Genomic DNA, 15337 nt, shown 5'->3' with positions numbered 1-15337 from the left:
CTGAGGTTTTTTATTTATTTATTTTTTTTATTATTTTATTTTTTATATGTTTTCCTGGATAGTAAAGATTACTAATATATATAGTCTGGGTTAAAATATATACATGTATTGCGAGAAGGGAATTCTCAAGGCAATCTTTTGACTTGATCATTTTATCTGTCTTTGGCGCCATCTATGATTTGCGAGAGAATTACAAATTTTTCATATACTCTTATTTTCTTCTTTTAGCGTTCATACGTAATCTGTTGTGGTCGAGATTAATTTGACCTTATCTATTTTCTTTTCTTTTTTCCCGACGGCCATTGTACTTTGCCTCGGGCGTATTAATGCCTCGTGGTTTTTTTCTTGTTGTATTTAGATCTCTCTCTTTTTTTTTTTTTTTGTTATTAATCGAGTTGAATTTGTTGTTAAAGTTGTTGAGTTTTCTTCGACGCAATATCATGGATTAGTTTATTTACTTCCATTTAGGGTAAGTGGTTTATTATCAATTCATAATTTCTTTTAGTCTTAATTTTTTGAGGTTATTTTCTTGCGGTTTTATTCTGGTGATTGCTTGTGTACTGTTTTTATTTCCTATGACACATGGTTGAGCTGGCTCGCTCGTTTGGCAGACGTGGTCTCGACGCGGTTTCCGTTCTGGTCATCATGGAAGCTCACTTCCAGACTATTTCTCCAGGATCATCCATCTTGTAAGTATCCTCGGGCAACCAGAGTGTTATTCTATAGCACGAAGAAAAAGCTTCAACGTCCGAAAAATTTCGGGAAAAGGGGGGGGGGGATTACTCGGACGGGACGAGGTTTGACTGCCTCCAAAAACAGAGATTGACCGACCAAGGGCGTAGCCGGGGGGGGGGACTTGGGGGTCTGGTCCCCCCCGCCGAAATGTGAGAAAATGACCGAAAAAAGGGAAAAAGATGGCCAAATCCATTGTTCTGTCACTTTGGTTCCCCCCCCGAACGAAATTTCTGGCTACGCCCCTGTGACCGACCCTCCAACGTTTCCGAAGTGTATATCAAAATGCAAAGGGGGCGGGGCTTAGGAATGCGCACCCTTTTGGTTCGTAGCGCAAAATTTTATCACCCAACTTGTGACCAATTGAGATGAAAGGGGCATTCCCTAAATCTGGAGTAGAACACGCCCTGAACCAGAACTAAACTACGGGGCCTTCAACTGAAACATCGAGGGATGATGCACTGAAATATTAACTAAAATACAAAACACTTAATTAAGCACAACACTTTAAATTAAAACACAACATATAAAAATCAAAATTTAAATTTTACCATCTTGTGGGAAATTGATTCAGCTTTACAACAAGAGGTCATACCACCCTTTGCTATATAAATAAAAGTACAGGAAAATATTTTTCCACACGACAAAGAAAATTAAAAAATTAATTAACACTCCATCTTAATTTCACGATGATACATAGAATACACATATTTGAAATATCTGCATGTTTTCTGATCGAAACTACAATTTATATTCATTGTTGACATGTTTTGAAGGCCCGTGTAGAGAACTTTCTTTTTCCAAAAATTTAAAATGTTTAACAAATTACTTAATTATTGCGGAGAAAAATTAGTTCAGTGTGAATACCTCATTCTCTAGTTAACTTCTAATGACAAAATTAAAAAATTCAGACACGAAATACGGTAGTTATGTGTATTTCAAGGCAATAAAATAAACAAAATAAAAAAAAATTCTCTCTCTGCGTCACCTTCGAGATCGGAAACGAAAGCTCGGAAAAAATGGCTATCTCTTGCCTTCTCACGAACGGATGAATTCACATTCACAAAAACTATTAATTTCTTCAACGAAGACACTTCAATTTGGCTCAAAACTTGACACAAAGGAGGGAAAAAAATTGAGGATTAATTTAGTGAAATCGGCTAAACACTCTTAGGCATCGGGACCGTACCCAAATTCCAAAATTTTGAAAAAAAAACATACAGTGTGTACCAAAAGTAGGTGTGCAGCCTACTCGTTTTCCCAAATGACAACTCGAGCTAGCATTTTTCCCGAATATTAACTGAATGGATAATCACAGGATTTAGACCTGCATCATCAAACAAAGACAGTAAACGAATTTTCTTGAGACGAAAAACACATATCTAGGATTTGACAAGAATCACACGTATAGGACATGACTAAATCTTGATTACAAATTCCCTATTTATGTCATATGTCAAAAGAGGGGGGAAAAGTGTCCCACGACTTTTCCACCTTGATATAAATATGCCTCGCAGTACGTATATGTTAGATCTATTATTATGTTTTTATTGTTTAGGGGCCGTTCAAGTATTACGTCATCATCGATGGGGGGGGGGGGTTCCGATTCACTGACTTTTGATGACAAGGGGGGAGGGGGGTTTGGATAATGCTTCCGTCAACAACCACCCTTTATGAAAATATGAGTTAGGATTCAGAGGGACAGAGCTGATGACGAAATTTTGCTGACAAGGGGGGGGGGGGCAAAAATGGCTAAAAATTTGCTTACGTAATACTTGAACGGTCCCTTATTAATTAAAGTATTGTCACGTAGAATTTTGAGTAGTTTCATGTGATGAAATAGTGAATGGTTCCGAGAGGCAAAAAATAAACTGTGAGCAAAACTAGAGGCAAACAACATCAATTGATGTTTATGTTTCAGGGAATGATTTTCCCTGAATACTCCCACACACAAATGTGCGTGTATGTGACCTAAATTACAGACATTCCAAGCAAGGGGGAAAATCGGAGAACATATCCCTATAGAACATATACTTGTTTAGGTACACGTTGTGAAAGTAGACCGTAATTTTAAAATTCCTATATAGGTGCTTACCCAGGGCCGTTTTAAATGTATCATGGGCTCCCGAGCCATGTGCTTTTTTCTGACGCCTTACTTAGCAAATTCACTTGGTTACTCCTGAAATTTTTTTTACCAGATGTAATTTTCGTGACGCCCCATCTTCTTTCGAAACTCCCCAGGGCCGGGCCGTCATTTCAACTTTTCCCGGGGGGGGCAAAGAACATGTACTCAATGTATTTATAATTTTATATATATATATTTGTATATATACTGTCTTTAGTGTATTTTCAAAAGACAGGGTTGGGTGCCCCCTGACCCCCCCCCCCAAATCACGGGCCTGCTCCTGGGGCCAATCCCAGCTGGGCCCCGTGTGTTTACCACAAACCCGTCATTTGAAGGATAGGGGGGCTCTTGACCCCCTCCGGCTTTCAAAAATACGCTAGAAATTATATATATATTTCTTGCGATTTCTACAGACGCAAGGTGTATCTCGGCAGGTGAGCAAGGTGTAGCAATTCAGATCTCGACTAATGACGAACGAACTGACTTAGCGGTACTACATATTTTGGTCGCCAAGTCACCGCCAAAGTTGGCGAGATATCGTAATTCAACACTCCCACCCAATATGTAGCCCATTACTTTTGCGAATACAATTAAAAATTACTCTTGACAATGGCTTTGTCATGATATCAGCCCGTTGATCTCGGGATGGTACATACATCACAGACATTACATTATTTTCACATTTTTCACTCACTGAATGAAATCGAACGTCAGTATGCTTTGATCTACGATGAAATTGCGGATTTTGCACCAGCTTTATAGTACTTTGGTTGTCCACATAGAGAACTGGAATGTTACAGAATCCGATACGTTCTTTGAACAACAGCTTCAACCACACCAGCTCATTAGCAGCTTCACTTGCGGCTACATACTCAGCCTCCGTCGAGGAGATGGCTACACTGTGTTGAAGTCTTGAACACAGGTGATAGTAGCACCTGAATTCAAAGAGACCATTCCAGAAGCTGACCTTCGAGTTTTCTGATCACCAGCATGACCTGCATCACTGTAAACACAGAAGCTTGATCTCAGAGATGAACGATACATCAGGCCCAAATCAGTGGTACCACGAAGGTATCTGTAAATCCTTTTCACACGAATCCAGTGATCTTTTGTTGGTTTGCACAAAGCTCGAGACAAAAGTTACAGCAAACGCTATATCTGGGCGAGTAGCCACAGCTAGATACTGTAAGCACCCAACTGCTTCTCTATGGGGAACATCGACAGGATGAGTCGAGTCCTGAGCTTCACTGGTTTCACATGGAGTAGCTACTGGCTTAGCTTGCTCCATACCAAAACGATGCAAGATTTTCTCAGCATACAGGCCCTGAAATATGAAAATGTCCTCATTTTCTTTCTGTTGAACTTGGACACCCAAGAACGAGTCTAGTGGACCATCAGTTATCTTGAACTCTTGCTTCAGATCAGCGATCAGCTTGTCTATCTCCAACTTGCTTGATCCAGCTACCAGTCCGTCATCAACATATAGAGCGATGATGAGCATCTCTTCCTCAGTCTTTCTAGTAAACAGACAAGGATCAGCCTGAAATTGTTGAAAATTCAACTTGGTGATGAATTGCCCGAATCGACGATTCCAGCATCGAGGAGCTTGCTTTAGTCCATAAAGCGAACGTATAAGGCGACATACTCGACCAGAGCCATCATCATATCCCTCTGGTTGTCGCATATAAATTTCCTCATCAAGAAATCCATACTGGAAAGCTGTTTTCACATCAAATTGATGAATATGTCAAGGTGGGAAAAGTCGTGGGACACTTTTCCCCCTCTTTTGACATATGACAAAGATTTAGTAATCGAAATTGTTCATGTCTAGTGTATGTGACGTTTTTTTGTGTGTCAAATATTGGATATGTGTATTTTGTTTCAAGAAAATTAGTTTGTTGTCCTTGTTCATTAGGGAAAACGATTAGGTTGCATACATATTTTTTGAACACACTGTATGTGTTTTCAAAATTTTTCGACTTTCGATGCGATCTCGATATCGGAAAGTTTGCCGATTTGTCTAAATTAATCCTCTGGAATTTTGCCCCCTTGGTGTCAAGTTTTGAACCTATTTGAGGTGTCTTCGTTGGAAAAAAATTGATAGCTTGTAAAAATTTAAATTCAATCCAGTATGGTAAGGCGAGAGATAGCCATTTCCCCGAGCTCTCAAAGGTGACTCAGTGAGAGGATTTTTTTATTATTTTGTTTATTTTTGCTGTTTGAAACACACAAAATTACCGCATTTCCTGTTTGAAACTTTTGTTATGTCATCAGAGTTTTTCTAGAGGATGAGATAATCATTCTGTGTGTATGTGTGTGTGTGAGTTAATTTTTGGATTCATTAATTAATTAAGTCATTAATAATTTCATATTTTTGGAAAAGGAAAGTTACACACGGGCCTTTGATAATTGTTAACGTTGAATTTTGATTATAATTTTGATTGGAAAATATACGGATATTTCAAGCAAGTGTATTCTACGTGTCATCATGAATTTAAGATCATGTGTTAATAATTTTTTTTAATTTTCTTTGTCGAGTGACAAGATTTTCCTGTACCTTTGTTTATGCACCAAAGTATGTCGTGTGACCTATCGTCGAAACGCGGAATTAATTTCCCATGAAAATTTTAATGCTAAAATTTGATTTTTATTTTGATATGTTTTGTGACGTAATTAAGCGTTTTCTTTTTTGTATAACATTTACAGTGCATTTTCCCTGATGTCAGAAGAGCCCCGTAGGAAGTCAGTTTTCGTTCAGGGCGGCATTTGGTCCAGGTTTTAGACATGCCCCTTCACCTTAATTGGTCAAAAGTGGTGTCGTAAAATGGTACGCCACGCATCAAAGTGTGCGCATTTCGTAGCCACGCCCACTTTTCCAGTTTATATATATATATACTCTCGAAACGTCAGTGGGTTGGTTCAGTTTTCGGGTTTCTCACGACAGGGGCGCGTTCCCTTCGCGATGGAAGTCCCCCCCCCCCTTTCCCCAATAGAAATGTGAATTTTTCCTCGCGAAATGTAGTAAATGTTCGCTACCGTTGTAGTTCTCACATTTTTGCCGATTCTATCATGATGAGGTATCCTGGAGTTTGTCACCATGGCCAGAGCGGAGCCGGAGTACGTGTCTACGCGGGTATCTACCTCAACTAAAAAAGTTCTCGAGAATGTCACTTCTATCTTGGATCGGTCACCTGCTTCCCGGTAGCACAATTCCATTATGTACACAGGTTTAAACCTGGGATACGCTCATTGGCGAAGATCACAATGACGTCATTTAAGATCGAGGGAAATTCTAACTCCGAAACTTTCTCGTGACGTACTAGCCGAAGAGCCGAACATTACCGATTCGGAGCAATGGCTGTTACCCTTCCCGGTACCCATTGGACTTCATTGAGAACTGTACTTGGTACGTCCAGAGGACTCGGAATGCCGACTCCTGAGAGACCAAAGGTAAAGCCACTCGGAATTTGAAGGTATGTGAGATTACTTTCTTGTTTTCTCTCTCATTTACCATTTTGTTTGTGTAGCGGGTCTGGTTGTTAATATTGTAGTGCGTTCTTATCTGTATAGATGGCGCACCCTCCTCACGCTCCTGGTGATTGTAAAAAAAAGAAAATTTGTCAGTTGGAATTGTACTACCGATTTGTATACACGTGTCATCCTTCTCGTTATGTTTCTTTCGTATGTTAAGTCGTTAAGTTTTCATTACGTTTTATGTCGTCACTACAAGCATCGGATCACTGGTGACCTATAGGACGCATCTGATTTTGGACATTGAAGTTTATTTCTCCATCGTTTAAATTTCGTTTTCGCGCCTTGTGCTTTCCGTTCGTACGCTCTTCAAAGATGAAACTTTTCTAATCTCCTAGTCTTTTGGATATATATATGCCACGCCTACTCGTTTCTACCCAATATAGAGATGTTCCTGTAAATTCAAGGTGAGGAATAAACTTTCTACTCTCGATTTGCCGGTCTCCATACTTGCATTTGTCATGGCTCAACCTATTGCATCAGCTGAAGCTTCACGTGTTGCCTTTCGAGCCCCTCCGTTCTGGGAAGCAAATCCAGAGATTTGGTTTCTTCAAATTGAGTCACAATTCAAAACGGCAGGCATAACCGCCGATGAAACTAAATTTCACGCCGTTGTAGGAGCTCTTGGTTGCGAAGTTTTGAACCTTAGATACATAGTTCAAAACTTCGATATATCGACTTTCTAATAAAATAAAATAAAAAACTTTCAATAAAACTTTCTAATATCGTTCGCAATCCTCTTCAACAGCACATGTACGAGACTCTCAAAACTCGGGTGCTGGAGCAGTTTCAACAATCAGAATCTTCCAAATTGCGAATGTTACTCCAGGAGCTTCAACTAGGCGACAAACGCCCGTCCCAGCTTTTGCACGAAATGCAAACGTTAGCTGAGGGTAAAATGGAAAGTGACATTTTGAGAAATCTCTGGATGCAGAGATTACCTTTGCACTCCCAACAAATATTACAAGCTTCTAGTGAACCGTTAATTGGGTTAGCGGAAATAGCTGACAAAATCTGTGAGCTTTCTCATGTTTCATCTAATACTTCAGCTGTGTCTCTTCAGAGTTTGATGATTTGAAAAACGAAATTGCTTCGCTACGGCAATCATTTGAAAGGCTTTCGCGATCTCCTAGACCATCTCGCGGTTATTTTATTTATTTATTTATTATTTACAAACCTGTGCAAGGCCAGTAGGCTCTAACTCCACAGGTGCACAATTCAAACAATCAATAAAATTGGAAAGAGACGGCAGGGAACATCAGTACACATTCATACACACGAATATATGCAAAGAGAAAAATGCATAAAAGATGACGCTAATAAAGAAAAAAAAAATCGGAAACGATCTCAATCTCGTAACCGAAAGAAATTCGGCGATGCTTTGAAAAACGGAAGGCTTTGCTGGTACCATGAGCAGTTTGGAGAAAAAGTTCATAAATGTATTCCTCCATGTCAATTTCAGGAAAACTAGTGGGCTCGTCTGTTTCGGCGACAGCTGACGAAAGCCTTCTCCATAGTCGCCTATTTGTCAGCGACGTTAATACGGGTTTCCGATTTCTAATTGACACTGGCGCATCAATCAGTTGTTTTCCAAAACGCCTGACTAACTTGACAAAACCTCACAACCTCTCACTATATGCTGCAAATGGATCCGAAATCCAAACGTTTGGCAACAAAAATCTAGTTCTGCATCTTGGATTAAGGAGGGACTTTCCTTTCGTTTTCACTGTGGCAGATGTTTCACATCCCATTATTGGAGCCGACTTTTTGGAAAGATTTGGTTTGCTTATAGCTGTTAAAAATTCTCGTTTGATCGATAACGAAACATCGCTATCAGTGAATGGTTTAGAATCCCAAAACGGCTCTTTTGGTTTAACGCCGATCTCTGGTGATTCTCCATACCACCGCATATTAGCCAAATTTCCTCAGCTTACCAGCTCAGTTTTAAATGCAGTTCCAAAGAAACACTCTGTCATGCACTTCATCGAAACTACGGGACCACCGGTTTTCGCAAAAGCTACAAGATTGTCTTCAGAAAAACTTGCAGCTGTTAAAAAAGAATTCAATGAACTGGTGCAAAAAGGTATAATTCGGCCTTCAAAAAGCCCTTGGTCGAGTCCCATCCATCTTGTACCCAAAAAAAGCAACGAATGGAGAATTTGTGGGGACTTCCGCGGACTCAATGCAATAACCATTCCAGATAGATACCCGCTTCTAAATATACAGGATTTTTCCATCAACTTGAGTGGTAAAAAGATTTTTTCAAAAATCGATTTAATAAAAGCATATCACCAAATACCGATCAATCCTAAAGACATTCCCAAAACCGCCATAATTACGCCCATTGGGCTATACGAATATGTTTATATGTGCTTCGGCCTGAAAAATGCAGCTCAAACGTTTCAGCGTTTCATTGACGAAGCATTTCGTGACTTAGATTGTTGTTACGCATATCTCGATGATTTGTTAATCGCTTCCATTGACGAAAAATCTCATAAAGCTGACTTAAAACGTGTTTTTGAAAGACTAAATGACTATGGTATCGTGATCAATCCATCTAAATGTGTATTCGGTCAACGTCAAATTAATTTTCTGGGTTTTCTTATTTCTCCCGATGGGATTGCACCTTTACCAGATCGAGTGCAAACATTGCTCGATTATCCATTCCCATCAACAGTGACTGAATTGAAGCGTTTTTTGGCAATTGTAAATTTCTATCACAGATTCCTTAAAGATGCCGCCAGGGTGCAAGCTCCTTTGCATGAATTAGCAAAAAGCAAGATAAAAAAAGATAAAACTGAAATAGTTTGGTCTGAGGAGGCCAAATCCGCTTTTTTGTCATGCAAGCAATCAATTGCCAACGCCGCACTTCTGGCCCATCCAGTTCCGAATGCAAAATTGTTTTTGACTGCCGATGCTTCCGACACTTCATTGGGTACAGTCCTTCAACAGCAAATAGGAAACAAAACCCAACCATTGTCATTTTTTTCACGCAAGCTCAGTTCGACTGAAAAAAGTACAGTACATATGACAGAGAGCTCTTAGCAATATATTCAGCTGTTAAGCATTTCAAGAGGGAACGACTCGGACCTTTGAGGAGTGAGGTCATGCTAAAATGACCTCCCGCCGACGTGGGCTTCCTTTTTAACTCTGCCGACGTGTGGTGTTAAGGCATTGGCCTAACTTCGTCGTGAGCTACTCGACAACGAAAGGATAAATTTCCTTCTTTCGCGAAGTGATTTTTTAACGTAATAACTCGTCGCCAATTGGATATTTCCTCGTTCTTCCTTGCGAGTGTGTAAAGTGATCCTCCGACCATCTTCGTGTCGAAGTTTGTGATCCTGCGTTCAACGTGGAAAAAGCTACGTGTATTTTCCCGGATCGCCTCTTTTCAGCGGATTTCAATGTTTTCCTATGGACGATGAAGTTTGCCCTCCGCCTGCGTCCCTTCCCAAGAACGACCGCTCCTGTGATTCCTACTGAAGGTAAACAATTTGCTCCCGTATTTTTTACCGTTCTCCGTTTCCTGCTGCGACCAATGGTTCGTCAAATATTCCGCTTTGGAATCCTGTGCGCATCGGCCACCCACGCCACTTCGCTCTCTTCACACAAAGACTGTATTATCCCCTCTCCGGATATCACCAGTTTCGTAGCGTCTCTTCTCGGCCATTGTGAGTAAGTGTCATCATAGTGTCTACATTGTGCGTGTGTATTTATCGGATAGTTGGGTATTATACGAACATTTTTTTTCTTCTTTTTTTTTGTTTGACATGGTCTACTCCTCCCCCTCCGCCTGGGGCTGTAGGAGCTAACTTCTCTCCGGCTGATCCGATCATCCCTGTACTTGGTGAGGAGACTGCTCACATCGTATAAGGGACTGTCAAAGTTGTCCCATTCAGATTGCTCGTCCCGCTCCTGAGTTATCTGGATTTTTTTTTTTTGTGATATTGTACATATTTCTGTGTTTTTGCATCGTGTCTTTTTGCAGTATATATTTTGCATCGTGTCTTTTTGCATCGTGTCTTTTTGCATCGTGTCTTTTTGCATCGTGTCTTTTTGCATCGTGTCTTTTTGCATCGTGTCTTTTTGCAGTGTATATTTTGCATCGTGTCTTTTTGCATCGTGTCTTTTTGCATCGTGTCTTTTTGCATCGTGTCTTTTTGCAGTGTATATTTTGCATCGTGTCTTTTTGCATCGTGTCTTTTTGCATCGTGTCTTTTTGCATCGTGTCTTTTTGCATCGTGTCTTTTTGCAGTGTATATTTTGCATCGTGTCTTTTTGCAGTGTATATTTTGCATCGTGTCTTTTTGCAGTGTATATTTTGCATCGTGTCTTTTTGCAGTGTATATTTTGCATCGTGTCTTTTTGCATCGTGTCTTTTTGCATCGTGTCTTTTTGCATCGTGTCTTTTTGCAGTGTATATTTTGCATCGTGTCTTTTTGCATCGTGTCTTTTTGCATCGTGTCTTTTTGCATCGTGTCTTTTTGCAGTGTATATTTTGCATCGTGTCTTTTTGCAGTGTATATTTTGCATCGTGTCTTTTTGCAGTGTATATTTTGCATCGTGTCTTTTTGCAGTGTATATTTTGCATTGGGTATTTTTGCATTGTGATAATTTTCTAGTGCCCCACACCTATCATTCTGTGCATTTCTGTGTACCCGCCCCCTTGTTTTCGAGCCCGTATTTTCTCCACCCCCGTTTTGCTCTGCTCGATAAGTTTCCTCTTGCCCGAACGGCATGTACTCTAAGCGCTTCTTGAGCATTGTTGAGGGGAAGACCCCTGCCCCCGCAGATAACAAGCAAAATCAGGACTATAGGATGATGAAGAAGCGCATGCGGGCACGCATCCGATCACAGGTGTGGCCCAGTGAGCTGAAGGACTCCCTTCACATCCCCACAGCCTACGAGGATGACAGTGGAAGTGAGTCCTCAACTGCTACTGTCGTCTCCATTTCATCGATCTCGAGCTCCAATGGATCCCTCCTCCTAGACGTACCACCAACCAATACAATCGCTGAGATCGTGCTTTCCCCAGTCTCTACGGACGCCCGGCCGTGCCAGGCCTCCCCGAAAGACAATAGCAGCGGATCACTGGATCTCTCGCGAAAGCTGGACGAGCCTGGCCTGCAACAATTCTTCTGCTCAACCCCCCTTTCGCCCAGGGGTAAGCTACCCTCGAAACGCACTTCATCAACCCTGGCATCCTCCCCGATTCTCCCGGAGAGTCAGAAAACAAGATTACACACCGAAGACGTGGCCGCCGTTGTCTCAACAGCCATGGAGGACATCCTGTCCCGGCCCCCCAACACTTCCCAAGCGCCTGCGACCTCCGAGACCCAGAGGAAGGTCGAGGCCCGGTCTCACGAGCCTCGGGAGTCGTCGAACGACCCAAGGAGCTGACCCCAGAAGGAATCAGCTTCACCAACAACGCCCACTGGGGATGTGAGCTCGTTCTTTGTTTCGCCGCTCGACATTCACGACGAAGAACGATCAGAAGGAGAAACTCACGAACCCTCGTCATCTTTCCCCCCGCCCACATTGTGCGTTCGCACAGCCAAGCATGTGTCTGCCCCCCCGCAGGAAGCCTCGTCATCGGACTTCCTGGCAGCAAAGATACACGAAGACCCGTCATGCTCCCCCGCCGCCGGGAGTCCAAGGGGCGAGAGTCTAGGCAAGAAAGCCAAGAGAAGGAGAGCCCTGGACAACAACCTGGGAATCCCGTACTCCGCTACGGACTCCGGAGAAGACTTTGATCTCCCCCCCCCTCGTCGTCACACGCTCCCCGACATAGATCCCCCTGCAGCGAACGCCCCCAGCCCCAGAGATATGGCACGAACACGCCGGACAACGCTGCCAGCTGACCCAATTACCCCCCTGGAAAGGCATAATGGGCAATCGAAAATCACTGCGAACTCTGACGCTTCCAAGCCGGGCCCAGATAAGATTACGACCTCCCCTACGCGCCGTACGCTGATCAACGTCTCGGATATCATCCAAGAAGTCAGGGAGATTGTCCTGCACGCTTCAGGGAAGGGGAAGAATCTCCGCTACGGCGTCCCCTCAGCCCATAGGAAGACTGCCCTCCGGCACTTAGATACCCTCGCTCTGTGGGCCGACAAGGCGGACCAGATGCCTGTCCCCACGAGATCAGCGACACCGCCTGCCGGAACAGGGTACTACGCCACCTCGCCAACGTTAATGAACTCTGGCGCCCGCCCGAAAGAGTCCAAGCGCAACCAACAGACCCAGACAGACGAAATAAGGGAAAGAACTATCCAGGACATCATGGAAGGAGATGGAATCTTCAGTGCTGCCACCCGCCTACAGGATAACACCCTCAAGGAAAACGTTCCATCACCCAGGCCCCAGAGACCGCAACGAAATCGCATTAGGGGCCGCAACGTATCAACTATGCACCCTACGCCCCCCTTGCGAGGGCCCCCGGGGCCTGGGACTTCTGGAGAAAACTGGCACGCCTCCACAGGACACCTCGGACCCTCCAGCGGACTCGCCAGTGGCGTACGAGGACGATGCACCCATCCCTCCCACCCCGGAATTTGCGGACACCACTAGAGGGCCGACAATCATGCAAGCGACAGCAGCGGACGAGACCTCCAACAGAGCCGCGGACACGACAAGACAGGACAATCCCCCAGCGAGTACACAGGGCCATGTGTTACCTCAGCCGACCGCCTTTCAACTGAGACTTTTGGAACTGGCCGACAGATCGGCACCGGATTTACAATACCGAAGGGAGAACCCTTGGACCGAGGTCACCAGCCAAAAGTTCCGTCGTCGACAGCGTCATGCGCCAAAGCGATCCCGCCACGTCCACTTCGAAACGCCCAGATACCTGAAGGAACACCCCTCGACCTGCCCTCGGAACCCCCCCATTCGCAATAGATACACGGCAACCCCTCATCAAGAACAGAACCTTCGTCAGCACCCTGACCGAAGGCGTCAGCAACAGGAGCGGACTATTGACCCCAACCGGCGCCCCAACATGGTGAGAGGCAATGACTGGGCCCGAACAACACCCACGCATGGGCAGCGCCCGAAACCAACCAGAGCGACGCAATTCCAGAGGGACCGCCCTCGCATTACTGACCACCCCTCCAGCGCCCCGCATCTGAACAGCCGCCCCCAACAGTCTTTCACAATGGATCCTCCTCGCTATATCACGTATGCAAGGGCAGTGGGCAACGCCCATCAAACCTCGCACTTCTCCAGGCAGTGGGCCCTCCACGCATACTTCTTCTCCCCGGAACAGCGCACCAATAGGAAGGTTTACGACGACCTCATGGAGCAAATCCTCCTTTCCAACATCATTTCGCTGGAAGCCAAACCACTAGTCACTGCTAAACTTACCTCAAGTGGCATCACCATCACGGGACAGACCACAACATTCCGTCGCCAAGTGGTACAGGAGATATCAAACAACTTTAAGCTTAAGCATAACATCTACATTGCCTAACTTTTTTCTGTTCTCCTCCGAGCCATTATATGTCTTCATCAACAACTTCTTCCTCAAACTCTGACTCAGACTCCCTACTGGACCCTTCCTCGCTTTCTGGGAGAGGCCTTAAGATCCTACAGATCAATCTGGACAAGGCACATGCCGCCACCTCCAACGCCTACGTCCACGCCAGAAAACATGAATACGACTTCCTCCTTGTGCAAGAGCCAGCCCTACTGCACCACAGAGTGGACTGCCCCAATAACTGGCGTTACTGGCAGTCCCGAAACGCAAAAGCGGCAATCATCCAAATCAACCAGTCCTTTTCCCCCATTATCCTGTTCCACAGCCAAGGGGCAGTTGCCATCAAGTTGTCCCTCCCATCCTCTACGGTGGTCCTCTGCTCGGCATACTGTTCGCCATTAGCGGACATTGACGCGTCCATTGCCGAACTGGACTCTCTCATCCAGGCAGCAGGCCCGGCAGACACTATCTTTGCTACAGACCTCAACGCCCACAGTCCTGTCTGGGGTTATAGAAATCAAGATGACAGGGGCAGAAAAGTCTTGGATTTCCTGTCGTCTTTTAACCTTTTCCTGCTGAATGACCCCTCTTCACCTGCCACATACACGCATGGAACGGGCTTCGGCTGGCCAGATATCGCATTCACAAATTCCAAGCATATCTTTGATCGCACGAAGTGGGCCGTGGACACAAGGAATAAATCCCTTTCCAGCCACAAGTACATCGACATTCACGTCCACGATCGCCATCTTCAACACAACCTGCCAGGACCTATCCGGTATAAAGACACGCAACGATGCCTGCTCAGACTCCGCGCTCATCTCCCTGCAGCACTCAATCAACTCTGCCGGGAATTGTCCTTCATCTCCACAAAAGCGGATCTCGACACGCACGTTACCACGCTGGTTTCTGCTCTTCAAGCGTCCTGCGCATCCACTCTCGGAGTCAAGTTACCCCCAACCTTCACGCAGGGCATACGCTGGTGGTCCCCCCAACTTTCGACAGAGAAAAGGGCCATCAGAGCCCTGGAGAGGCGCATCTCCAGATGCAAAAGGCGCCAACAAGACACGACGGAAGAAACTCTCTCCCTGCGACAACTTCGCGCCAATTTCAAACGGTTGGTTAAACGTACTCGGATCGAATCCTGGAGAAAGCTCTGCACGAAGACAAACACAACATTCGGAACACCTTACAAAGCTATCTTTCGTTCAAAGAAACCGCCGCCATCGCCTCCTACGCCTCATCCCCATCTCTCAGCAAAAGAACTGGCAGCCATGCAGCTCAGGGACTTTTTTCCCGACGTGGAGACAAACATACACATCCAAGCACCGACAATCAATACACACCATGAGCCGCCTTTCCACCCACAGGAGGTCCTCCGCATAGCAAAGGCACTGAAACCCAACAAGGCGTCCGGTCCAGACGGGCTCTCCAACAGAATTGTACAGGCGTTTGTCCAGACAATGTTG

The 15337-nt window shown here is 44.5% G+C and overlaps 1 protein-coding gene across 1 annotated transcript in view; it reads left to right on the top strand.

Moving 5' to 3' along the window:
* Positions 1 to 375: 375 nt before the first annotated feature.
* The window catches only part of Polr1A (RNA polymerase I subunit RpI1), a 553279-nt gene continuing 538317 nt past the window's right edge, over positions 376 to 15337 (top strand). The window contains exon 1 of the mRNA XM_089249700.1: positions 376 to 469. The gene's annotated coding sequence lies outside the window, so the exon portion shown is untranslated. The remainder of the gene's footprint in view (positions 470 to 15337) is intronic.

Source organism: Pholcus phalangioides, unplaced genomic scaffold, assembly GCF_987345545.1.
Source record: "Pholcus phalangioides strain wild (caught in Gottingen) unplaced genomic scaffold, Ppha-v1.0 ptg000022l_1, whole genome shotgun sequence".
Taxonomy (NCBI): domain Eukaryota; kingdom Metazoa; phylum Arthropoda; class Arachnida; order Araneae; family Pholcidae; genus Pholcus; species Pholcus phalangioides.
This window is presented reverse-complemented; position numbering and strand designations above follow the sequence as displayed.